This window comes from Lynx canadensis, chromosome D2 (genome assembly GCF_007474595.2).
Source record: "Lynx canadensis isolate LIC74 chromosome D2, mLynCan4.pri.v2, whole genome shotgun sequence".
Lineage (NCBI taxonomy): Eukaryota > Metazoa > Chordata > Mammalia > Carnivora > Felidae > Lynx > Lynx canadensis.
Window position 1 is genome coordinate 31,264,580 of NC_044313.2, and position 25,826 is coordinate 31,290,405.

Here is a 25,826-nt window from a genome sequence, read left to right on the forward strand (position 1 = left end):
ATCTCTTCTGCAGCTCCTTAGCCTGTGGTCCTTCAGTCTTTGCTTGGCTACCTCTAATGATGGAGAGTTCACCACCTCCACAGTCAGTTGCATTATTGCACAGATCTGCGTGTTAGAAACATTTTGTTAACTTTGAGCCCCAAATCTGTGTTCCAACAATTTATGTTTTCCTTCACTTTGCTTTCCGTAAGTATCTACAACAACTGTGTCCTCTTGTTAGATTTTTAAAAATGTTTACTTATTAATTTTTTGAGGGAGAGAGAGCAAGAGAGAGAGAGCGTGTGTGAACAAGGGAGAGGCAGAGAGAGAGAATCCCAAGCAGGCTCTGCACTGTCAGCATAGAGCATAGAGCCCGTCAAGCCCATGACTTGAACTCATGAACCGGCGGGATTGTTACTTGAGCTGAAACCAAGAGCCGAACATTCAACCGCCTGAGCCACCCAGGTGCCCCTCTTGTTAGATTTTGGAAGGGCTGTAGGGATTTTGAATTTTAGGTTGGGAGGCTTTTGAGTTCTTTCAGTTGTCATTAACAATATGGTTGGGACCTGCATGGCCAACAGAGCACCATGTGAGGAAGTGAGGCTGCTGGTCTTCCCTGAAGAAGTTTATAGGCAGCACCGAGGTGGAGGAAGAGGCAGCAAGTGACTTAGACAAGACTGAGGGGCAGGGGCTGGGTGGGAGATGGCACCCTAGGGCTGCCTGAGTGCTGATGGGTGTGACTTGGAGTTTGGATTAAGCACAGCCGGTTCTTTCCACGTCTGTCACGATTTCCAAAGCTCTTGATTAGACTGTGTCATTGAACCTGCCTTCAAGTTTTTGTCTTTGAGCTGTCCAAATGGTCTCTATGGTCATTTCCCGTTTCTTCCTCCTTCTGGCCTGGAGGATCTCCATAGTGACCCTCAGTGATGACCCCTTCTGCTGGTCTTCACCACCCCTGGGCTTGAGCCGGGCCTTCTTCAGTCCCCCGTCACTTGGTGGGTTGGTGCTTTCATTCCAGGCTGGGCATACACGGTGGGCACTTTACTTAGCTGCTGAAGGTGCATGGTCCTTCCCAGCAGATGCGTCCGCCCTAACATCTCCCTAACCTGTGCTTTAACCTGAGTTCTGTGCTGTTACTGGTCACGGGCAGGTGCTGGCCTTGCCCTGTCCTGGCTCCAGCAGCTCCTGTTTTCTCTGTGCTGTCCTTTCTAGAAGCTGGCTCTCGCAGGTCTTATCACAGCTCCGCCTCTGCAAAAATTCATCCCGAACATCTTTTCCCTTGGTGTCCTCCTGTACTTTTCTTTTCGCTTTCCCCAAGCCCTCTTCACCTTGCAAAAGTCTGCCCTCATGCTCCCAGCATTATCTGTCTGCTCGGCTTCCCTTCCCCTCGGCCATCCTGACCCACTGTCTTCCACTGACCGGCGTTCAGAGTATGTGTCTAGTGCGTGCTTGCCGTTGAGCTCTGGGCACCTGCTTCGACCCTCTCTCACTTATGTTATGAAACATTTTACTTATTTATTTAGAGAGCAAGTCGGGGAGGGGAGAGAGAGAGAGAGAAGGAGAGAGAGAGAGAATCCCAAGCAGGCTCCTCACTGCCACTGCAGAGCCTGACGTGGGGCTCGAACCCACGAACCGTGAGATCATGAACTGAGCTGAAATCAAGAGTTGGACGCTTAACCCACTGAGCCACCCAGTCACCCCAGACCTTATTCATCTTATAGCTGAAAGTTTGTGTCCTGTGATCTACCTCTTCCTATTTTCCCCCACCCCCAGCAACCACTTTGCCATTTGCCATTTTCTGTTTCTATGAATTTGACTTTTTTTTTTTTTTTTTTTTTTTAGATTCAACATATGACTGATACCGTGGAGTACTTGTCTTTCTCTCTCTGGTTTATCTCACTTAGCAAAATCCCTCAAGGTCCATCCATATTGTTACAAATGGCAGGATTTTATTCTTTTTCATGGTTGAATAGTATTCCGTTATATATATATCACATCTTTATCCATTCATCTGTTGATGGACACTTAGGTTGTTTCCATCTCTCATTTATTTTAAAATACCCAAGATCCCCTCATATGAATCTAAATTCACAAACTTCCCGCCTTTTGCTTGAGATTACTTCTAACCCTATTCATATTTTGACATCTTTGGCCATAGCCTTCCACCAGCTCTTGGGGCTGAAGGGGATAGGATGGCTCCACAGGGGTCTTTCTCCAACTCTTGGGTCTACCTTTTACCAGGTGCCCCGGTGCCTTTTATTGGTGTCCTGCCTGTCCGTGGGCTCCCCTCCTGACAGTGGTGACACAGTGTGGTCCATGTGGCTGCCTTCTTGGCCTGTGTCTAGAGAGCTTGGATCCCTGGTGGAATGGGAAGGTAGCCTGGAGGAGAAAATCAAGGGTCAGGTCGTCCTGGATTTTTCAAGGTATAACGCCAGATGGTTTAACTTCCTGGGGCCTTTTCTTACCGGTACGCTGTTGGGCTATCAGGAGGCTGAGCTGAGATCGTGCACGTAAAGCATCCAGGCCTGCAGCCGATGTCCGTTGTGCTCTGGACAATGTTGGTGAGTGAATGGCCCTGCAGTGAAGCTGGCACTCCCGTGTCTCGTCTGAGACCTGTGACCCTGCGAGGTGAACAGAGTGTCATGGTTTTATTGCTGTTGAAAGTCAGGAAAAAGTCAAAGTTGGAGGGGTAAAGCGACCTCCTCAGGGTCAGTACTGAAGCCCCTTTGGACTCCCCACCCAGTGCTCTTCATGTTTTACTGGAGAAAAGCACTTCTATGCCTTAACAAATATTAAATAGCTGAGTTTTATATCCAAAGGCTGGCACAAGGAGCGCCATTCAAGGAGTGGAAAAGCCATTGAAGGGGACAGGAGTCTGCCTGACTCGTGCTCTTGGCACCCTATAGGGCTGGGAGCTGGAGGCAGTGGCCTCCAGAAACATTGGATGTTCTTACCCCAGTGGCCTAGGGCTGGCTGCCTTGGGGAGGGGGCCAGTCAGCAGTGAACAGAAGGACTTCCAGGAGATGGGCCCTCCCGATCGAAGGCTTGGTGGCTCTTTGGGGAATATTTCCAGGCTCTAGAGCCAGAACCTTTCCCAGTGCCTGCTGCTTTTTCTTTTTAGGCAATGGGTCCCTAACTCTTGGGAGGAGATGTTTCTTATCCAGGAGCATGGCCAGACCCGGGTGGAGGGGGACTGCTTTCTCTAGCTCTCCTCTAGAATATTTCTTAAGCTCATCTGTAAGCACAGGTGTGCCAGCCATCAGGACTTTGAGGAGAGCTCCTGTGCATTTTCCCCCTTAGGTCAGCCCAGGACTTGAGTTCATGACTGGGCCCAACTTGGTTTAGTGCAGCATGGTGCCCCTCCAATTCAGGCCATCTCAAAAGTACACATTCTGAGGGAAATGGTTAAACAAACCCTTTGGTTGATCTGGTTGTTTGTGGCGTGTGGCCTCACTGAGCTTTTTACCTTTGTTGCTGTTCTAGGGAACAGTGAGGAGCAAGTGCTTAGAGATTTATTTGCTAACATTCTTTGTCCCACCTCCACCCTGTCTATTGACTTGAACATCTGGCATTGCAAAACACCTCTGTTAACTCTCCCAGTCCACTTGGTCTGTCCAAGCAGCACTTGGGCACTCTCGGCTCCAGAAATAGGAACTCCTGCACGCTGGTGACGGTAAGGGTGTGGTGGGGTACTTGAAGGGGACAACCAGCAGACTCAGTTTCCCCAGGACAGGAAGTGAAGTAGAGCTGGGACCAGGACTGAGATGTGAAGGGTGTTTCTAGTTCTTTCTGAATATCTACTTATTATGGGCTTATGGACAACATCTCAGTTCCACCATGACTTTGGTTAGCCACAGTGCCGACTCCCCTCCTGCTTCTTCTGACTTTGGAGTTAATGCCCAGGTCTCAGGTCCTAACTCCAGATTTCTGGGGAAAGAATCTGATTGGCTCACCTCATGACCTCATGACTGGTCATGAGATCATCCCCAGGCCAAGGAGCTGTGTTGGGGGTTTGTGGGATCACCCGGTGTAGTCTTACCATGGAGCCCGCTCCTCCTCCAGGACCTGGAGGGGGACCACATTCCCTTAAGAGCCAGGGAGAGAGGGGAGGCAGGGCCTGGCGTTTCTGGTCTCTCACCTGTTGACCTCCCCTCTGCTTTAAGGGATCCATTGCTAATCCTTTTCACCGGGAGCAAATCATGGACTTTCAGCAGAGGCCATTATGCTAACTAGGCATGAAAACAGGTTTGAGAGAGACCAAATACGTAGGGTAAGGTGTGATCACAAAGTGACTGGCACACTTTGATGCTGCAGCCCACATTTATGTTGATGTTGTCGACGTGGCTGCAGGGTTCCTGTTCCTGGCTATTCTTCAGTAATATCTCCCCCTGAGTTGGGTTGGTCTGTCCATCTCGTTCCTTACGCGGGACCTGAGGCCCAGGCGGTGACTTGGCTTGGACCACAGGGCAGTGAGGTGATCGGGTTGGAATTAGACACCGGGCCTTTGAAGGTCCTGAAGCTCACATTTGGGGATCGAGCCCAAGGAAGTAATAATACATGGGTGCAAACATGTTCACTGCAGCGTTAATTAGAATTTGAAATACAGAATATTCCTCTATTGAAATATAGAATATTGAATATAGAAATAACCAAGTGTCCAGTGTTGAGGGAGCAGTTAAACAAATTCTGGTGTATCTATTTGATGAGATATTTATATCACCAAAAGTGGTCTTTATGTAAAGCAATGCAGATAACTGTTTGTGTTATCAAAAGTCAGGATGCAAAATTGTACTGACAATATAACCACTAAAGAAATCACTCTAAAGAAAGCACAGAAACAGACTGCAAACTGCCAACAGGGGTGGTCTCTGGGCGACTTTTTTCCTTTTCTCTATTTATTTCCCAGATATTCTGAAAAGAAGCATGTGTAATTTCTATGGTAGGAGACCTCCCAGCTTTTATAAACGATGACAAGCTTCTGTGGTCTGAGTTACAGTGAGTGCTAGGTATGTGATGTTGGAGGACTTCCTGTAACCCCATCGAGCACCGTTTTGCTCTTTTATCAGATAAAGATAATACCGTCTACCTCACAGGCTGTTGTGGGGATTGGAGAGAGGTGTAACCCACTCTCGTGTCAGCTGTAAACTTTGTGGCCTGTGGTAGATGCTCAGGAAATGTTAGGTGATTCTACATAGGGATTGCTTTGGAGGTGGCACTACAGCCTCTAAGTTGACCCTACACTTGAGCCTTTGTCCTCTGCTGGTGATTTGTCCTCATCTGTCGTAACTCAGAGCCATCCTCTTGCTTTGCAGGGACCTCCCCCAACAGGTTTAACATTTTTTTTCACGAGAGGCTGTTTTTCACGAGGTGCACCTATGGAGGCACCCCTAGGGGCCACGGAGGGAGCCACGGAGGTGTGCTCGCCAGCAGAAGGGCTCTGTAGGCAGAGGCTGGGGTGTGACCTGGGTCAGTCACTGTGCAGGCTCAGGAATTGACAAGGGAATCTGGCTTTTGTGCTCTTTGGTACTGTCCTGAACAAGCATGGAGCAAGTAGGTGATGTTGCTCCAGAAATGTTTATTAGTACCCTGGAGTCACCTGTGCACTCTCTGCTTCCTTGGGGATGCCCCCACTGAGAGTGGGCTCTGAGTTCCTGCTCAGCACCCCCACCCCACCACCTCTTTAGAAGAGGGTGCCCACCCGCACTCCTTGTCCACATTAGAGGGAGTCAGCGGCTCTGCAGAAGAGTGCCCATCCTGTGACGTCCTCTCACTGCCTGGGGCTCCCAGGACGGTCACAGAAGGTCTCAGGGACCGCAGTTGTTACAGCAATGGTTAGAACAAATGGAAGGTTATTCTGGGCCAGGATCAGGGGGGCAACCCACAAACATTATCTGATTTCATCATCAGAACATCTCTGATGTCAGCATTTCCCCCATTTTACAGATGAAGGAATGCAAGCTCAGAGGGTTTGTGACCTGCCCAGGGGGCTGAGCCAAATTTGAACCCTGGTCTCTCTGATGCTACAGCTCATCCTTCCATATCATCCTTCCACCGCCCCTTACCCATCCACCTCCTACTTACCACCCATTCACCTCCTGCACCTATCCACCTACCCATCTTCCCACCACCTACCTATCCCCTCAGCCCCATCAACCTGTCATATACCTGCCCCCTATCCACCTCTGACTTGATGCACTCCTGCTTACCTATCTACCGACTCACCAGTCAACTTACCCATCTGCCCATCTGTCTCTGTACCCTGTACCATAGCTCCCATCCTCCCATCTCCACCCACCGAACACACTTCCACCCACCTAATCCATCTGCCTGCCCATCCACTCTTCCATTCATTTACCCATCAATCCTCCCCATCCAGCCCCCCACTCATTCTCCTTCTACTTCCCTGTCTACCAATCCACCCATAAACCTACCCATCCACCCGCCCACCCATTCATCCAACAGTTACCCAGGGCCTCCTGTAGGCCAAGTGCTGTCCTCAGCGCTGAGGACACTTGCAGTGGGCTGTGTAGACAGACGGGTAGGCACTGTCTCTCCAGGAGGGGAGGGTCTGTCATCACTGCTTTTTGAGAGCAATCTGCCAGCCTCTGACCAACAGCAGGACGGAGTGGGTAGAGGCAGATGCTTCACTAGCTGGAGCCCTGTCTCTTGCCAAGGTGGTCATACCCTGGTAGCAGGTTACCTGGATTTGGGGTTAGCTTCCTCACCTGACAGTCAATCACTAGAGAATGTGGAGATGTTTCATGGATGCACACAGGGGTCAGACCTGTTTGAACCTGATGGCTCCTCTTACATCAGCAAAACTCACTCTCCATTCGTGTTTGGGTGTGGAGCACAGTGGGTGTCAGTCTCTGTGCCTCTGTCCTCCCAGATTCAGGGAGGGGTCCGCTGTGCTGCCTTACAACACCCCCTCTCGCTGCTTGCTTTTTCTTGTTCATCCAGAAGCCACTTCTGGAAACCCAGTTACTCTGGGCTTCTTTTTAGCCTTGCAACTAATATGTCTCCGGACAAGATCAACCTTTTGTGTCTCTGCTGGACCTGGAAGGGGTGGGGATGGGTGATTAAGGGCAGGCCAGGGCATTTATTTCCCCTTATTTATATCCCTGCTGTAAGGACCAGGATAGCTCATTAACAGAGCCCTGGTGGCTGGAGAGGCGTGGATGTGATATTCTGCAGGAGCCCTGTTGAAGAATGCCTGACCCTGCCGACCCCGTCTGGAGCTGGGTTTAATTAAACTGTCAGCACTGGTCAGAAGAACAAAGCCTCCCTTCCAGTCCTGGTCCCCAGCCCCCATCAGAGGCGGGAGGGCATTCTCTGCTGAAATGAAGAGCTGTTAAAAATGGATCTGTCTTGCCTCCAAGGGAAATTACCCGAAACAGGAAGGTGACCTCGCCGTTGTGACACGTCCACTCCGGGCAGCAGATCTGCGGGACTGAACCAGCCTTGCCGCCAAGGACCCTGGTGCATGAGGGATGGGGCTGCTGTGGCTGCCCCACACTGGCTAGGGCCTCCTTCTTGCCAGAACCTCTGCCTTAAGATTCTATTCCTTACTCCCTAGACTTCACTTTTCCCAGGAAGGACCTTCATGAGCTTTGTCTCATGAGATACTAAGTCTGTGAGATGTTTCTGGCAGTAATGATGGAAAGAAACTTCCTTGGTTAGACAGTTTGGGAAGTACTGGGTCAGCCCCTTTAATCTGCTTATGTGCATTATAAAGCCCCTGGGGGACGTGTGGGGTGTTGCATTGGCCAAACTGATTTGACCTTGAAACTCTTAAAAAAAATTGTTTTTTTTTTTTTCTTTTTCTTTGCCGGAATACCTAGATCTTGTGGGTCTAGTGTCAGGTCACTTGCTGAGCTCTGGCAATAGGGATCATAGCTGACTCAAATCCAGGTCCTTCTGACCCAAACCATTAGTACTCTACCTCTAAACCATTAGTACTCTAATTAGCGTGAATGAGAGTTGTCTAGGGGAGTTTATTAAAATGCAGATTATCATCAGAGCATTATCATCAGAGATCCCGAGTCTGTAGATGTGGGAGGGCCCAAGAATCTGAATGATTATCATCCCCTCCTTATCTGGTTCACACTTTGAGAAGCCTTCCTCTCAGCACACTTTGATGAGTCTTAGATAGGTACCCCTCTACGATCAGAACCCCCCTTTGCCTCCGCCCGGCCTGGTTCTGGTGTGGGAGCCACGCTAACAAAGACCCTCCCAAGGGCAGACGCTTTACCTCCTGCGGCCACACAGAGAACAATTTGGGGATTATGAGTTAGCAATTACAGAGCACTCTGAATTCTCAAAGTGCTTTCCAATCATTACATCTGTGCCTGCTGTCAAGGCTCAAGTGAAAAAGGCAAGCGTCCCACTGGGCTGGCCGGGAGCCTCTGCAGCAGAGGGCAGCCAGCCCGAGATTGACATCCTGAGTGCCAGAGAGGGCTGATGCGCCCAGCATGGTTGAATGTCCTAAACACAGCACTGGCCCCTGGCTCTGACCCTGCTGCCTCAGAACCACATGGGCCTTCACAAATGCAGCTGGCCAGCGCCTGGGGGAGGGCTGGAGGGAAGAGCAGTGGACAGGTCGCCCCCCAGGAGAAAGCCCAGCAAAGGCAGAGCGCTCTGCTGGGGACGTTTTGTGGCTCAAAGGAATGAAAAGTCCTCTCCTACAGCATTACAAAAATCAGTATGGGACAAACTGAATTCATAAGCATGAAGAGGATTCTGAACAGAGAGGAGTACACATAGGAGGGGAGCGATTATGAATAACTTTTAGGGGAGGAAGGATTTTTTTTAAAGCCATTTCAGAAATTATATAAATAATTTTGTGCTGCCGTTAAAGAAAAGTAAGAGATAGGGATTTTTTTTTTTTAATTAAGACATTTAAAAATGCTTGAGCTGTCATTCAAATATTTTCAAAAAATGCAGTTTAATACCAAAGCTATATGTAATTGTTAGAATAATTGTAATTACCATTTGTTAAGCACCTGTGCACCAAACACTTTATGTGGATTTTCTCATTTTAATTGTTAACAGTCCTTTGCAATTATTATCCTGTTTTACAGTGGGGAGAATTGAGGCATGGAGGGGTGAAGTCATTGGTCACACGGGTATTTGTTGGCAAATCCAGGCTTTGAACGCAGGTCAGGCTCTAACCCTCTCTGCTATACTGCCTTTCATGATAAAAAATAGAGAAACAGGAAGAGGAAAGAGATTGCTCAGGAGTCTTCTGGGAAGGTGAGAAGTTTCGAGTCAGGTGTTGAAGGATGTGGGAGACACGGGTGGATGGAGAGGGTGCAGTTGTCCTATGAGCAGGGGCCCCATGATTCTAGAGTGTTGTATGGATCTCGGCCCAGAAGGTATAGACGGTCTCTGTTTCCTAGAACGAGGAGTCTGGAATGGATGATGGGCAGAGGGGGCCACAGAGGGTACTTACGAGCAGAGTGACTGAGCAGAGGGTAAAAGTCATCTTTCCTGAATACCCCACTCCCTCAACCAGAGCCCCCTCCCCTCCTGTGGGTCTCCATCCCATGACACAAGGATGGATGAGTGTATGTCTATCCTTGGCTGGCCTGAAATGTGTGTGTGTGTGTGTGTGTGTGTGTGTTAAAATAAACATACTTATCACTTTAACCACTTGTAAGTGTGCAGTTCAGTGGCATTAACTGCACACACATGTCAGGCAGCCATCACTATTGTCAATGCCCCAAACTTCGTCATTGTGCCCAGCAGAAGCTCGGCACCCATTAAACAATAACTCCCCATTCCTGCCTCTCTCCCAGCTCTGGTGGCCTCTCTTTGACTTTCCATCCCTATGAATTCGCCGATCCTAAGTGTGTCATACATGTGGAGTCATACAATATTTGGCTTCTGGGACTGTCTTACTTCACTTAGCGTGGTGTTTTTAAGGTCCATCCAAGTCTCATTCTTTCTTATGACTGAGTCGTATCCCCATGTGTGGCTAGACCGCATTTTGTTTCCATCAGGTACAGTTGCTTGTATCTCTGTCCAAGCCCCCGACGTTCTTCATGACTCCTTTTCCGGCTTCTCCTACCAGATGAGGCAGTGATCAGGCTACCCATCCTCATTTCCCCAGCACGAGTGGGCTTAGCAGGGCCGGTAAGCCGTGTCTTTCAGGTGGCGGGCATTGTCCCAAAGCCTGTGGGAGGAGAGTGAACAGCTTCTGCTCTTCGTGAGGAGCCCAGGACTTCCTCCCTCCCTTCTGTAATTTCTGGGCTTGGGGCTTTGAGCTTGTGTGTTGGGCCCCAGCTTCATGGATTTGATGGACTCAGCACTTGCCCACTGACCCCTGTTCTACTTGACCCGTGGTTGATTTTGACCTGTGGCCCAGAAATATGAAGCTAGTTGTTCAAGGACTGATGGTTTGTAGAAGTAAAATCTATTGAGGGTGGGCTAGATGGAGTCTCTGTAGAAGCAGGCAGGCATACCCCTCTGCTTGAAATGGGGTGTGGAAGGTAGTTCTAGGGAGCCCCTGCTGCCTCTCATGCCTGGGAGGCCATGAAAACTTGAGACAGGAGGTAATCAAGATCAAGAAGGAAACATGGACCTTTTAGCTGGTGGAGACAGACATGAATCGGAAAGAGGCTGAACCCAGGGGATGCATGGCAGGGTTTGACTGACTCCATTTTTTATTAGGATGGGCCAGGACCCTTCATCTCCTGATGAGACCCTCCCCTATACTTAATTCTGTGGCTTAAGTGGTTCTGTTTCTTACTTGGGATTCTGGCCAGGTGTCCACAGGGCTTGAGAAGCTCAAAGAAGAAACCAGGGGTTCCTTTAAGCTCTTTGCAGTGTGGGCAGCATTTGGTGTAGCACTGGCTATCTTCTGCTAAAGAGAAGCCCTGACTGGCAGTTGATTAATTGGCTCTTGATTAATAATAAAAATTTGGAAAGATAGGTGCTCCTGGGTGGCTCATTCGGTTGAGTGTCCGACTCTTGATTTCAGCTCAGGTCATGATCTCAGGGTCATGGGATTGAGCCCTGGGTCTGGCTCACGTTAAGCGTGGAGCCCGTTTGGGATTCTCCTTTCTCTTTCCCTCTGTCTGTCTCCCTCACTTGTGTTCTCTCTCTCTCAAATAAAATTTTAAAAAAATATGGGAAGATATATTATTAATAGAGATATTTTAATGGCCCATACTTTTCAAATGTTTGGGGAGTGTGACCAAAGGGCACTCTTTTGGTGAAGTGGCTGGGAACCATTGCCTTACACATTTGGACCCGTTCCTGCACCCGACCTCCCATCCCCATGCTGTAGGGCAAGGAACGCCTGGCTGTTCTCCATGATCGTTCTAGCTTTGGCCCCAGTGTTAATATGGATGGAGCTTCTTGGCAGAAACTCAGTCTTTGTCACAGGACAGCTCTGGTCTCCTGCTCTTGTCGGGAGCCTTGGAGTGGGGTGGGTAAAGAAGAGGTAGGGAGCTGATAAACCCATCCCAAGTCTCTCCCAAATCTGGCTCTTTTCCCTCATAATTCTGTGGGCTCCAGACCTTTGCTAAAGAGATGCAAGTCTCTACCTGACAGGTGACCTGGCATGAGCCAACCCTCATGTGGACTCTGGGTAAGAGACTGGACTCTGGCTAGGGAGGGAGGGGTTGGATCTTTCGGAGCAGAACTGTTCCTGACCAGCCCTTGTAAAAAGATGGGCACTAACCTGAAAGGAAATGCTTGTCTTTTATGAAAAATAGGCACCATAAAATTAACACCGTATATTCTTAGACCACTTAACACTTTGCAAAAAACTTCTTAGAAAAACTCTTGGAGTTGGTATATGGTATATTTTTTCACATCTTAAAGAGGCAACTTGAGATTGGCTAAAGTTTGCTGACTCCCTTGAGCTGGTAAAGAGCACGTACTCCATTTCCCCATACTGCTTGGTCAGTTTTTTTAAGTCTTTTTAAAAATTGTTTGTTTATTTTGAGAGAGACAGAGAGAGAGTGAGCAAGTGAGAGAAGGGGCAGAGAGAGAGAGAGGGAGACAGAGCATCCCAAGCAGGCTCTTCACTGTCAGCGCTGAGCCTGACGTGGGGCTCGATCCCACAAACCATGAAATCATGACCGGAGCCAAAATCAAGAACCAGATGCTTAACTGACTGAGCCACCCATGCACCCTGCCTGTCAGTTTAATGGACCTGGAACCATTTTTGCCTTTAAGGACATTGACTGGCTGGATTTTCCTCACCTGGCTGGGACTCTGTGTGGGGATGTGGGCGCAGCTGCTGGCAGCTGTAGCCTTACGGTCTGTATTTGTTTCCTCCTGCTGCTGGGACAAATGATCACAAACTCAGTGGCTTAAAACAACACAGATGTGTTATCCTACAGCTCTGGAGGTCAGAAGTCTGAAATGGGTCTCATGAGGCTAAAATCCAGGTGTCGGCAGACTTGTGTTTCTTCTGGAGGCTCAGGGGAGAATCTATTACTTTTCTTTTCCAGCTTTTAGAGGTCAATCACATTTCTTGGCCTGTGGCTACATCATTCTCTCCAACTTCTTCTTTTTTTAAAGTTTATTTATTTATTTTGAGAGAGAGAGTGCATAAGCAGGGGAAGGGCAAAGAGAGAGAGAGTCCCAAGCAGGCTCTACGCTGTCAGTGTGGAGCCCAATAGGGGCTCAGACTCATGAATCATGAGGTCATGACATGAGCCAACACCAAGAGTCAGATGCCTAACCGACTGAGCCATCCACCTGCCCCTCTCTGACTTCTGTGTCAGCTGTCACATCTCCTGTCTCTCCTGCCTCCTCCTTTCCCTCATAAGGTCCCTTGTGATTATACTGGTTCCACCTGGATAATCCAGGAGAGCCTCCCCGTGTCAAGATTTGTAACATAACCACGTCTGTCAAACCCCTTTTTCCACGTAAGGTAACATTCACAGGTCCCAGGGGATTAGGACAAGGGCATCTCTGGGGGGCATTATTCTGTATACTGCATCTTGTCTTCCCTTCAGAGGACAGTAAACCTTAGTGACCAGAAGCATGGCCTAGGTCCTCCCTGCCCGGGGTTTTGGAGTTACGGGCACACACCATCGGAGCTCCAGAAGCCCTCCAAAGAAGTGCACCTCTGGGAAGCATGACCAGCTCTTCCAGGTTATAGTTAGCCTCGTGGGCATTGAGTCCTCGCTTTTCCTCCCATGATCATTGGTAGTGATTAGCTGTCGGACTCTGGGCCAGTTACTTAAACTCTCTGAGTCTATCTCATCATCTGTAAAATGTGGTGGGGGATGTTGTGAGAGTCAGGGGTGATTTCTACAGATCACCCAGTTCAACTGCTGTGAATACCATTGTCACCCAAACCATCATCCTGAAAGCAATGGAGAGGGTGGGCAGGCATGCTCCGTCCAGCCGTATTACTTGGACGTAGAGGACAAGCTGCCATTCTAGAAGTCTTTGTGGGTTGCCCCAGGCTTGTGGGCTTCTCTGGCTCCCCTTTCCTCACGGCCCTGGCGGGAGGTTGCAGGCGAGGCCTGGTGTGAGGGTCCCGATTGCCTTTTTGCCTGTCTCCTTGGCTCAGTGCGGGGCCTGCTTGAAGAGACGCTGTCTTCTTTGTGTGGCCAGAGTTCCTTACCTCCTGCCGCCTCTTGCCGCAGCTCACTCTGCATTTGGCAGGCAGCTTGTCACCTGAGAGTTTTACCCATGCATCCTCTTTTCTTGGTTTTATAGACTGGAAATGAGATAGTGACTTCATACAAATGGAAGAGGGATTTCTGCAGCCGCTTTCTCTGAATGCATTCCCCGGGAGTTGACTATAATGTAGGGCTCTTTAGTAGATTAACTTGGTGTGACTATTAACATGAATTATAACTCATTATATTTAAATTTGTGATCTATAATAGCACAGGATTTAAGCAAATAAACAGCTGGACTCTGCGTTACCTTTGTCGTTAATTCTTGACCGGTATCGATCTCTGCTTAATCTGATCTTAACTTTAATAATGCTGAGCCTCTTAGCATCAGAAGGTTTCCTAGAACACACGCATGGTTTTATTACTTTGGGACTTGAGGTCAACTTGGTATCAGAAGTCCACAGGGGTGGTAGAGGTTGTCACATGTGAGTAGAGGATTGGTATCAGTATTCCAAAAGACTCCTCAGCTTTCACTGATGTATCTGTAGCTCGGTTCTGCTTCATCGAAATCCAGGCTCCATTGGCCCTTCCCAGTTCCACACTGTCCTGCCTCTTGTCAGGCACAGCTTTTCAAAAAAGATTGTGACTGAAAACACGTAACATAAAGGTTACCATCTTTTTCACGTGTACCTTTCAGCGGTGTTAAGTATGTTTATGTCGTTATGAAACAGAGTTCCAGAACTTTTTCATCTTTCAAATCTGAAACTCTATACCCGTTAAACAACTCCTCATCACTCCAAGGGTTATTTCACTTGGCATTATGTCCACATTGCAGCATGTGACAGGATTTCCTAACTTGTTAAGGCTGAATAATATTCCATCCCATGTATATATCACATCTTGTTTATCTACTTGTGTGCTGATGGACACTTGGATTGCTTCCACCCTCAGCTGTTGTTAATAGTGCAGCTATGAACATGGGTGCACAAATACCTCTTTGAGACCCTGCTTTCAATTCTTTTGAGTATATCCCAGAAGTGGGATTGTTGGATTTCAGGGTAGTTCTATGTTCACTTAAAAAATTTATTTTATTTTTTTAAATTTACATCTAAATTAGTTAGCATATAGTGCAACGATGATTTCAGGAGTAGATTCCTTAGTGCCCCTTACCCATTTAGCCCATCCCCCCCAGACCCCTCCAGTAACCCTCTGTTTGTTCTCCATATTTGTCTCTTCTGTTTTGTCCCCCTCCCTGTTTTTATATGATTTTTGTTTCCCTTCCCTTATGTTCACCTGTTTTGTCTCTTGAAGTCCTCATATGAGTGAAGTCATATGCTTTTTGTCTTTTTCTGACTAACTTCACTTAGCATAATACCCTCCAGTTGCATCCATGTAGTTGCAAATGGCAAGATTGCATTCTTTTTGATTGCCGAGTAATACTCCATTGCACATATATACCACATTTTCTTTATCCATTCATCCATTGATGGACATTTGGGCTCTTTCCATACTTTGGCTATTGTTGATAGTGCTGCTATAAACATGGGGGTTCATGTGTCCCTTCGAAACAGCACACTTGTATCCCTTAGATAAATGCCTAGTAGTGCAGTTTCTGGGCCATAGGGTAGTTCTATTTTTAGTTTTTTGAGGAACCTCCATACTGTTTTCTATAGTGGCTGCACCAGTTTGCCAACACTTGTTATTTTCTGGGCTTTTTGTTTTGGTTTTTGTTTTTGAATAGTTGCCATTCTAATGGGTGTGAGAAGATATATCATTGTGGGTTTGATTTTCATTTTGTTGATGACTAATGATGTTGATTATCTTTCCATATGCTTGCTGGCCATTTGTATGTCATTGCTGGAGAAGCATCTTTCTGTAATCTGGGTATTTAACCCTTTATCAGATATATAATTTACAAATATTTTCTCCCATTCCATGTGTCTTTTCTCACAACCGATTATGTCCTTACGTACACAGAAGTTTTTAAGTTTTATGTAGTCCTGTTTGTCTATTTTTGCTTTTGTTGCCTGTGCTTTTGGTGTCAAATTGAAGAAATCCTTTTCATGTCTAATCTCAGGAAACTTTTTCCCTGTTTCCCCCTACCCCCACCCCCAGGACTTTTATAGTTTTAGGTCTTACATTTAAGTCTTTGATCCATTTTGAGTTAATTTTTATATGTAGGAAAAGCTAAGTGTCTGACTTCACTCTTTTGCATGTGGCTGTCCAGTTTTCTAAATACCATTTGATGAAGGGACTGTCCTTTCCCCATTGAATGGTCTTGGCCCCCTTGTTGAAGATCATTTGACCGTACAGCTGAGGGTTTATTTCTGGACTCTCCATTCTATTCCTTTGGTCTGTGTACCTGTCTTAATGCTAATATCACACTGCTTTGATTACTGTGGCTTTGTGATATGTTTTGAAATCAAGAAGTATGAGTTCTTCAACTTTGTTCTTTTTCAAAATTATTTTGGCTATTTGGAGTCTGGTGATGGCTTTTTACTTTGTAGCACAAGGGATCTGTCACAGCAGGAAAGAGGCTACAGAAACTTAGATCTTTGGATTCAAATAGGACAAAAGTAATTTGCTCCAGCCTCTGCTTAAACACTTTGGTGATGGGGAGTTCACAGGACAACTGGTCTTGTGGTGAGATCTGATCATTAGGAATTCTCATACTAAACTTGACCTGTTTTCCTGGCATGTTCACCCAGCGATCCTGGTGTTACTCTCTAGAATTATACTCAGAGAAAGGATGTATGTTTAGGTCAATCCTTTAACTCGTCATTATCTTCAAGAGACCATGCAAGACTGGTCTATAAGAGGCTATAGGGGGGCGCCTGGGTGGCGCAGTCGGTTAAGCGTCCGACTTCAGCCAGGTCACGATCTCGCGGTCCGTGAGTTCGAGCCCCGCGTCGGGCTCTGGGCTGATGGCTCAGAGCCTGGAGCCTGTTTCCGATTCTGTGTCTCCCTCTCTCTCTGCCCCTCCCCTGTTCATGCTCTGTCTCTCTCTGTCCCAAAAATAAATAAACGTTGAAAAAAAAAAATTAAAAAAAAAAAAAGAGGCTATAGGGCTGAAGCTATCTTTAAGTGTCCATTGTATAGATTCTTTCTAAAGTTCAGGGTTATCCTCAGAATCTTTGTAGGCTTTCTCGCTCTAACCCATTTATCTCAGGCAGCTTTGATCCCAGGAACTCCTTATCTTCCCAGTCCCGTTTCTACTGCTTTGTTGGGTGGGTTTCTTAGAGGCCCCCTTGAAGCATAGAGCTGTAGCTTCAGGAAACATATAATTTAACAAATAAGGATCCTTTAGGTAGGGGGCAATTTCCCCATCTTCCTCCCACAAAGCCAGTCCTTACCAGACCTTCCTGTCTATAATCAAGGTCTCCTGGATAGACCAGTAAGGATATGGGGGTGGTAGAGGGCTGGAGAGAGCAGTCTGAGGGGGTTCTGGGGACTTTTTGGCAGAGGATCATAGACATGAGCACTAGACTGAGAACCAGGACACTTGTGTTCTGGATCTGGCTCTGTCCCCATCTGGCTGTGACACCTTGGACAGACAAGTCATTAACATCTCTGGACCCTGCTGCGTTTATCATTTTTATTAATGAAATGGATGAGCATACAGAAGGGATGCTCAGCAGATTCACAGGTGGCACAAGACTGCAAAGGGATGGCCGTTGTACCCAAGGTGACGGAAGATTGAAAAAGAATTCCATGAACTAGACTGGAATCAATGAGGTGAAATTAAATACTGATAAATACGAAGATGACTTTGAAAGCTCTGATTGGAGGAGACCTGGTTTGGGGCACTTGTTAGGAAAAGGGCCTGTGGTTTCAAGTTGAGAATGAATTGAGGGTGGTAAGGTGGCTGACAGAGCAATGTAGTCAGAGGCTGAATTAATGGAGGCAAGGTGTCCTCTCCAGGGGAGGGGATAGGCCTGTTTCTGTCTGTGCTGATTTGAGCACATACAGAGAACAGTGTTCAGTACCCGAATCTGTACTTTGTTGTGGGCAGCTGTGGTGAGAACGCTAAATGTGCTCTGGAGGAGGGTGGCCAACATTGAGAGAATCTGGAAAACATTTCATGTGAGATATGGTCAAGGGGCCTGGGGCTATTTGGTGTGATGAGAACAAATGTAGAGGAACTCTGAGAGCAATTTTCAAATCTATGTGAAGGGCTGTCATGAGAACAAGAGAGCTGATTTGTTCCAGAAGCAGAACTGGGTACAGTGGGTGGAAGGTGGGGAAGTGGATTTTGTTTTGTATGAGGCAGGCTTCCTGGAGAGCTGGCTGCAGAGGGGAGGGCTGCTCTGCTGTTTGGCTTATCCACGGAAGAGTTCAAGGGGGAGCGGATTTGTTATCTTCTGGGACTATGTGCCCGAGATGCTGGGGAGCCCTGGGTTTGGTGGCCTCGGATGCTTTTCCATAGAGAGCTGTCTGACCACAGTAAGCAGAGGAGAGGCCTGCTCTGAATGGTGTTTGGGTGGGTAATCAGCTTGCAGACACACGAAACTGGCAGATGGTGGGAACCTGGAAGGCCCCTAGCCTGAGCCTCCGTGCTGCAAGCCATCCTTTCCAGCAAAGTGCTTCCAGCGAATTGTGTAACAAAATATTTACCAGACCTTGGGTTCTGGCCCATGTTTTGTAGTCAGAGTTGGAACAATGAAAACCTACAAATAGCTCTGGAAATGGTGTTGGTCTGTGAGAAGACACGGAAGGTTTGTCCTCAGGAAGAGTCTGGTCCTGGAGGTGCTTCGGGGAGCCGGCCCCCCACCCAGTTTGATGAGCAGTGACTCATTTCCCCCTTTGAAGTCCATGTGTTGTCTTCAGAGCCCTGGTGTTTGCACCCTCTGCTCCTTCAACAAAGGCCCTTCTGTCAGCGGATCTCAGGGGCCAAGCAGGGAAGGGTCAGAAAAGGAAGGTATTGACTGAATACCAATAAGGAGGGGAAGTGTGTTCATGGAGGATGAGGGGCGCCAGGCAACTCGGGGGCCCACTTGTGCTGTGCAAACAGAGCAAGAATGCCCTTTGGTGGGTTTATTTTACTAAAGGCTGTGGGGAGGAGGCGGGGGAGGGACCCGGGAGCAAGGGAGGAAATATTTCACAGTGCGAGTGCAAGCTAGGCCCCTGGCTGGGGAGGGGCCGGCCTGAGAGCCCCGGGCTAACAAAGAGGCAGTGTGGGCTGGTGACAGTGAGGGGAAAGCACATGGCAACTAATGGGGTAGTAATGGGTGGGGAGGTAACCTGGGAAAAGCTGGTACAAGGAAAGCTGGCACATAAATTCTGGTGGGGTGACATCCCTCTTGGCAGGGAGACAGGGGCCACTCTTTCACCCTCCCTGGTGCCAATGCCAGAGATATTCCCGCTCCCAGGGACGAGGCCAGGGTGAGGGATGTCTGCAAGGGGAAAAGGCGGCTGGGGTTTCATGGCCCGCAGGGCCTCGGGAAGGATGGTCACGGAAAGGGAGAGCGTTCTCTACAGAAGCCAGAGCCCCAGGCTGAGTGCCAAGGAAGAGCGGCCTCTCCATGCGTGGTAGAGGGGTGGTGCGGCCCTGCAGAGACCCCGCTTGTGAGGCTTTGCACCCCAGGCTGGCCCTCAGGAGTCACCAGCTGGCTGGGGGGCCAAAGGCCCGTGTCCCAGGCCACTGCTGTAGAGGAGGCAGACATCAGGGCTCTCATTCACTGCCCCCATAACTCTGTCCATCGTTTATAGGAGAATCATTTGGACATGTCAACTCTAAGGGGGCGGCAGTTTTTACCTGGGGGCTTTTGGAGGAAGCCATTTAACAGTTGGTATTTGAACTTTTATGGTGTTCCCCAAACAACCAGGGGCATCCCGGAGTCCAGAATCATGGCTCATCGATGGAGGTTTTAGTTCTGTGTCTGTCACAGAGCAACCATTTTTGGTCACGTTAGTATTCTTTTATTAGGAAACAAAACAGCAAACGAATTTTTTATCTATTTATTTATGCGCATGACCAGCTCTGCTCTTCATAATGTTTAGGAAAGAAGAGAAAGGCGGGGGGCATCTGCCCCAGGTGTGGGTCTAGAGCCTTATTAAAGGGACATCGCTTTGGGACCCCTCCTCGGTGTTCTGCTGTGGGTGCGAATCCTTACTGAGATTCCTGGTTGATGTTTACGAAGCAGCAACTGCTCTTAGGTTTCTGAGTACATACAAGGTCCCATGGTGGGGGGTCCTTCCTGGAGACGTGAGCTCTGGAGATGTCCCCTAGTCTTCCTGCCTGGCTGAGAGCCAGCCCTCCTTCTGAGTGTCACTTTCCCCAGTGTGGCAGTGGGGACTCTGGACCCAGCTTCTCTTGATGGATGGATGGATGGATTCATTCACCCAACAAACTTATTACAAGCCTGCTGTGCACAGTGACTTGTTGGGCTCGAGGAATATCAGGATGAATTAGACATGGTCTGGGGCTTGGCTGGAGATTGACTGGTGGTTCTGTGATGACTGATTCCTCAAGAGGGTGGTGGGCTTAAGCTGTGAGAATTTGATGGTCAGTTTGTATTCTGGCTTCTCTCTCAGTGCCCATGAAATGAAAAAAAAAAAAAAAAAAGGAAAGAAAAGAAAAGGAATGTGAAAGAAAACTAATAGAAGTGAAAAATCATATTTCATGGGAACGAATGCCCATATCAATTATACTGCTATTCAAACATAAACTTCCCCGCACTTCATCTTCTGTCTCAGGTATATTGAAATGTCACTACACCTGGGCATTTGAATGTCTTATTTCTTTTAAGGCAGCTGGAAAAAACAAATCCATTTCGGACAGTCATCCACTCCATTGATAGGAAACAAAGGATAAGAAATCAGTGTTGATAGGTCCTTACAGTAAACTGTGTAAGCAAAGGCTGGAACTCATTTATCAGTGATTTTTAATAGCATCTTTCACAGCCAGCTGGACACGGTATGAGACCTCCATTGTCTCTGGGGGAAAGCTGTGGTCATTTGAACATTGACCGCAGACTGCAAATGGCTCTGTCCCCTGGGCGCCCTGTAGGAGTGCAGCCCTTGCTGGTGAGCGCCATCTGTTGATGGCAGGGGTGCGTGCAGAGGTCAAGAGTGCCTTTCTGAAGTCACAGGTGACCCAGAGGCCCTTGCGTGGAGAAGTCCTTGTGCAACTTCTCTTTGGACTTCTAGGTGCTGATGCTGCTGACATCACCAGAGTTGGGGACCAGGTATAACATGGAAGTTGAGAGTTTGGACCCTGGAATCCAACAGCCCTGCTGTTACTACCTACTAGTACTGGGCACAGTGCTTAATCTTGCATGGACTCAGTCTTCTCATCTGGGAAAAGAGCATAATAAAGACTTATCTCAAATTGCTGAGCAGGAGTTAAATAAGATGATGCCAGTGATGGGGCTTGGGATTCTGGCCCACATTCTGTGTGTGATGAACCATCAAGAAACACTGAGCTTATATTTTCTTCCATAGTTAAGCTCTAGTTCCTCTAACAGAAGGAGATGAAGGAAACAAAAAAAACCAGTTACATTTCCATTACCCAGTAATCACATCTTATTATCATTCTATACTTGGAATTTGTCAGAACAAAATTTTCCAAAAGTGGTATTTTGACGGTTTGTAATTTGATTTCCCCCCCCCCCCCCCCAAACAAAGATCATTGGGCAACCAAAGGTGGCTGACATTCTGGAAATTCATTCTGGACAGTAAACATATTGGAGTTCTTTCAAGCAAGAGGGAAGTGAGCCGTGAAAACAATGCTTCTCTCCAAAGTGGTTCTGTTATTATCTAATGTTTCCTGGAGAGGTGCTGTAAAGAATTTCCTTTATTATTTAGGAGGAGAAAAACATTATTATTCAAAAAATTTTTTTAATGTTTATTTATTTTTGAGAGAGAGAGAGACAGAGTGCAAGGGGGATGGGGTAGGGGCAGAGAGAGGGGAAGACACAGAATCTGAAGCAGGCTCCAGGCTCTGAACTGTCAGCACAGAGCCTGACACAGGGCTTGAACTCAAGAACCTCGAGATCATGACCTGAGCTGAAGTCAGACGCTTAACCGACTGAGCCACCCAGGAGCCCCAAAACATTATTTTTAAAGAAATAAAATAAAAATGTGGTGGTTTTTTATGCTGGCCATGGGAACTGGAGCTTAACCAGCAAAAAGGTTCCTTTTTCTCTTATGTGCCCGGGCATCCACTTGGCCCAGGTTAAAGGCTGCGGATCTTTATAGCTCATTTAACCCAGAGTGCATTGGGCTCGGTTGAGGTATAGGCCTTGACAGTTATCTGTTTTGACTCTAACAGGGAGGACTTGGCCCTGTTCAATCTGTTCCAATCTCAGTCCCCATTGTGAACATCAGCTCACACCCAGGAGGGACTGCGGTGACATGTCTCCTGTGTGATGAGGCCACTGCCCCCAGGCATGTCACACCGTGCCCCGAGGATGCAGTGTTGCCTCTTACACACCAAGAATGTGCCTCCAAACCTTGAAATTAGGGGCTCTGTTAACACGGGAACATCACTCCTTTCTGTTCATTTCGCGGCCTTGGCAGCCCTTGAGGGGGAACAAATCATGCCTGTCAGCCCTTTATAAAAAGCCCAGCAGAGATGGTTTGTTTTTATTTTTATATGAGAAGGAGATGGGCTGTTTTCTCAGAGTATGGTTTTATTAGTGTGTCCCCCCATTCCTTATCACTAATGCCAAATGCAGATGCTGAAACCTCAAGGCTGGTGAGCCCTAGAATCCCATCCAACATTAAGTTCCATGGTCACCCCAGGACCCCAGAAATTTAGGAGCCCACTCAGGAGTCTGGAGTGCCTGTCCAGCCACCGTTCCTTCTTGAGCCCGGGCATGCCGTGTCCGTTCATGAGATGCTTTTCTTAGCAGGCAGGCAAAGTCAGATTGACTAAAGGAAACATTTTTAGAGGAAGACCCACCCCCAACCGGTTCTAGTCATTGCCGTTTTTTGAAACAGGAGGCAGGACGCTTTGGTGGTGTTTAGATGCGCTTTGGAGCGCAGTGTCCAGTGAGAGCTGGAGAGAGGCTGAAGGAAGGTGCTTCTCAGCTAGGGTACCTCGTGCACCCCTCCTGGATTTGCCTCTGCTCAGGTTTCTAGTCTGGGGCCTTTGCCACCCAGGACCTCAGTGCTGCCCAACAGGAAACCACTCCCACCCGGCATCTTTGCTGTTGCTGTAGTTCCCAAGGCATCAAACTCACCCCCTCCCCACCCCCGCCCCCTTGCTGATTCCAGTTTTTCCTGGGATCTCTGCTTCTCACTCTATGCCTCCTAAGGGAATCCTACTTTTAGGCCCAAGGCGTGGGGGTTGCCAGGGAGGGCTTTGGAGTCAAGTGCCCTGGCTGCCACTTCTAGCCATGTGGCTGTGGACCAGCAGTGTAACCCCCCAGCCTGTTTCCTCATCTGTGAGGTGTGGATCATAACAGACCTCCATCGTGGGGGGAAGTGAGGATTAGGGGGCCAGTGCCTGGGTCTCTGTCAGCACCAGCTCTAGGATTAGCAGTGGCTCTTCTGTTGCCCTGGCCTTTTAGATCCACTGCTGTCTTTAAGGGGCTTCCCTTCTAGGGAGGAGGATGGAATTGGCTGGTCCCTTCTGTACTCTCCCAAGGGGAAGCTGAGGGGTCATACGGTGAGTGGCCATCGGGCCTCACTCAGTATGTCGGAACAATGTGATGACTGGCTGACTTGTTATCGGCAAATGAAAAGATAGGCGCACGCGTAAGGCTGGGGAGGGAACAAAATCCAGAGCAAGTTATTTGGACAGCGTGCTCCCCAGGTCACCATCCGTAGTAGGTGTCATTCGTGAAGCCCATGCCTGTAAGTCTGCGCACGGGGCCCTGACTCGTGCTGGCTTTTCTTGGGTCTGATCTTTAATCTTTCGTTTGTAACACTGAACACGTATTTCTCTGCCTGCCTCCTTCCAGTCTCTAGGGAGTGGGGCAGTGAGGAAACGAAAGGATGTGGTCTTTGCTCTCCAGAGCTGATAGGTCCGGCTGGGGATGGGAGTCAACGTGAGCTAGAGAAAAAGAGTTTGATTCAAAACTTCAGTTGGCTGAAGGTGCAGGGCTTAACTGCCTCACGAAGGGGAGAGATAGCCCTCAGTGTGACACTCTAATCAATAGTGATGCGGCAGTGAGTGTGATGGAGGCAAGGACTGCAGGTCTCTGGGAGCTAAAGCAGGGGGGCTGGAGCTGCGGGTGGGCAGGGATGCTTGAGTCCAGCCCTCTGCCGTCCTGCTCATTCGAGCTGCTCTGTCTGGCTCTGTGCCTGCCCATCCAGCCTGGGGAGGTCAGATCTGTGACACCTGAGATCTTGTCCCACCTTCACCAGCACCTGGCGTAGCCCAGAACCCTCCTACTTCACTACGTCCTTGGCCTTGGCATCTTCTGACTATAGTGCATTTGCCGCTGCCCATCTTTCCCCTGTGTCTGTGATTTGGAGTTAGGCTTGCTCCTCTGGTCCTGGTGTCACTGTCCTCTCCTGTAACCTGTGCTCTGGGCTCCTGTCCCTGCTCCTGGCACTCTCTGCCAACGGGATGGCTGAGCCATGTGTGTATGGCCACTGCCTGGTCTCAGCTGTGACGTTGCCAGCTGAGACACCCTGGTCTTGAATGTCCTGCACTTCAGTATCCCGTGGGTAAAGGAGGAGCCATGCCCTTCCTCCCTTCCTGCCTCCCTTCCAAAAGCTGAGACAAAAAGGCTAGAGAGGAAAGACATTACTCAAAGGTCAGTTAGTTGATGTTGCAGAAATTGTCTTGTGGGTTCAGTCAGAAGGAATGTTTTTAGATGAGCAGGGCTTGAGTGGATTTAAAAAAGTGTGATCTTCTTTTCCTAGCATACAGGCAAGAGTTATTTCACAAATAGCAGCCTTTATGACATATTAGAATTCACAAGAGAGTTCCTGCATTTTTAAATTTTTTTTAATGTTTATTTATCTTGAGAGAGAGAGGGAGAGAGAGAGCGTGAGGGAAGGGCAGAGAGAGAGGGAGACACAGAATCCAAAGCAGGCTCCAGGCTCTGAGCTGTCAGCGCAGAGCCTGACGTGGGGCTCGAACTCATGAGCTGTGAGATGATGACCTGAGCCAAAGTTGGACACTTAACCAACTGAGCCACCCAGGCGCCCTGAGAGTTCCTGGTTTTGGAAGGAGTTTTCTGAGACCCTCCTAAGAGTCTCTTGTGTCTGTGGGGAGCCTGTGGGCTGTGATTTAGCGCCCAGAAGTTCAGCCCTGTTCCAGATGCCTGCAATTTGAGAAGCTATGGTGAAGGTCAGGGGACCTCCTCAATCTTTTTCAGGTCACTCAGTTCTCTGTTTCCACTGGGAAAGAGGTGCCATTCCAGAACCTAGAAAGTGGTCTTTTTTTTTTTTTTTTTAATGTTTATTTATTTTTGAGAGAGAGAGCGAGAGAGGAGGAGGGGCAGAGAGAGAGGGAGACAGAGAATCCCAAGCTCCGTTCTGTCAGTGCAGAGCCGGATATGGGGCTCGAGCTCACAAACCATGAGATCATGACCTGAGCCAAGATCAAGAGTCAGATGTTTAACTGACTGAGCCACCAGGCGCCCCTAGAACCCAGAAAATGGTCTTGACAACAGCTGCTATGTATTGAGCACCTGCTGTGCACCTGAGCTGTTGTTAATCCTCCTAATACCCTTTCAAAGGGGAAAGAGAATGTCACTTCTGCAGACAAAACGTGACACTGGGTGTCACCAGAACAGAAGTCTGAATGCCTTGAGTCAGCTCCAGGAACCAAGTACAACTGGGGACTGGCAAGGAGGGCTGCCCTGGGGAGAGGGGGGCAGAAAGCCTGCTCAAAGAGGCTTTTGTCCCATCAAGAGGCAGCCCCAGGTGGGTGAGCTCCCGCTTGCCTGGGAGACTTCCTGCAGCTCAGGGTTAGGGTGGGGAGGTGGGGACGGGAGGCCCAAATACCCTCATGGCTTGACTTTCCCTCCAGACTCTGCCTGCAGAAGTGGGGAGTTCCCTGTCCTACCCAGGGGCGCAGAGAAAAAAGGCTGCCCTTTCCCAAACTGTGTGTGCTTTTCCCAGGGGCCATTGTTCCCAGTTGCCAGGAAACTGGGGCCTTCAGGTGTCACCCGGGAGACTGGGGCCTGGGTATTTGGGTTTAGGTCAGGCACAATAACGCCTACAGAATGAAATGGCGTCCCCAGGACCTCCTCAGTCATTTGTCACGCAATTGAGGTTCCCAATGACAGTGGAGACATGGGGGTTTGGGGGAGGAGGTGGGTGGGGGCAGGATGGGGTGAGGGGCATGAGATGGGA

At 48.6% G+C, this 25,826-nt stretch overlaps 1 protein-coding gene across 1 annotated transcript in view; it reads left to right on the forward strand.

The window, feature by feature from the left end:
- SLIT1 (slit guidance ligand 1) overlaps positions 1 to 25,826 on the forward strand; it is a 168,250-nt gene that overhangs the window by 28,397 nt on the left and 114,027 nt on the right. The window lies entirely within an intron of this gene.